Below are 997 nucleotides of genomic sequence, written 5' to 3' on the forward strand. Positions count from 1 at the left end.
TTTTTTATCTAATAAAAAATAAAGAATGCCAATGATAATTCTTACTTCAATTGATTAAACATTTTTTCTTTCATGTGACCATTTTAATATATATTTTATGAAAAATGATGTACACACTAATGGAGTATAATGAAATCTTATATACTAGCAATTTATTGACCATCATATGAGACATATAACATCTCAACCGTTTGTACCCATTGTCATTGCATCATCACCTGCCTATCACCACTACTTCAACATCCCTCTCCCTTCCCTCATTGGCTTTGGTTAAGGTTTAACATGTTATTCCATCAAATGTAAAACTTCTAAAGTTCAAGGTAAGATCTATAAGTTGAAGTCTCAAAATTGAAAGAAAACAAGACTGATCAAGAGCCAACACCATCATGAGCAGATCTGTAATATCATGTGTTTGGCCAATTTAAGAATCCATGGTTGGAAAAGAATGCATTGTGGAAAGAGGAACTGTAAATAGATTTCATCTTTGTGACATAGAGGAAGAGGTTTCAAGAGTTTCCAAGGTAAGTTCTGAAATTAACGAAGTGAAGATTAGATATCAAGTAGCCAAGCTCCATGGGGAGGTTTGTAGATTAGTCTTACATTCTAGTTATGTGTTGGACTTGGATAGGACATTTTATATTCCATTGCTTAAAAGGAACTTGCATGTGATCAATATCTCGTTTAGTGCACTACTTGGATTTGTTTTCCATTTTGCACCTTATTTGAAGTATAGAAGAAGAACAATATTTTTATTAGTTTTACTATACTAGTTGATGGTTTATATTTATTGCATTTGGATTCTAATTATGAAAATAATTTACTATCCACATCCAACAATGTTGGCACTAAAAGAAATATTATAAATGAGAAATCTTCCATGTTATGGCATTAAAGATTGGAGAATATCTCTATAGATATAATGAAAAGATTAGTGAATGAAAGAGTACTTGATACTTAAGATTTCACTGATTTTGGAACTTGTGCAGACTACATTAAA

Source organism: Macadamia integrifolia, unplaced genomic scaffold, assembly GCF_013358625.1.
Source record: "Macadamia integrifolia cultivar HAES 741 unplaced genomic scaffold, SCU_Mint_v3 scaffold860, whole genome shotgun sequence".
Taxonomy (NCBI): Eukaryota; Viridiplantae; Streptophyta; class Magnoliopsida; order Proteales; family Proteaceae; genus Macadamia; species Macadamia integrifolia.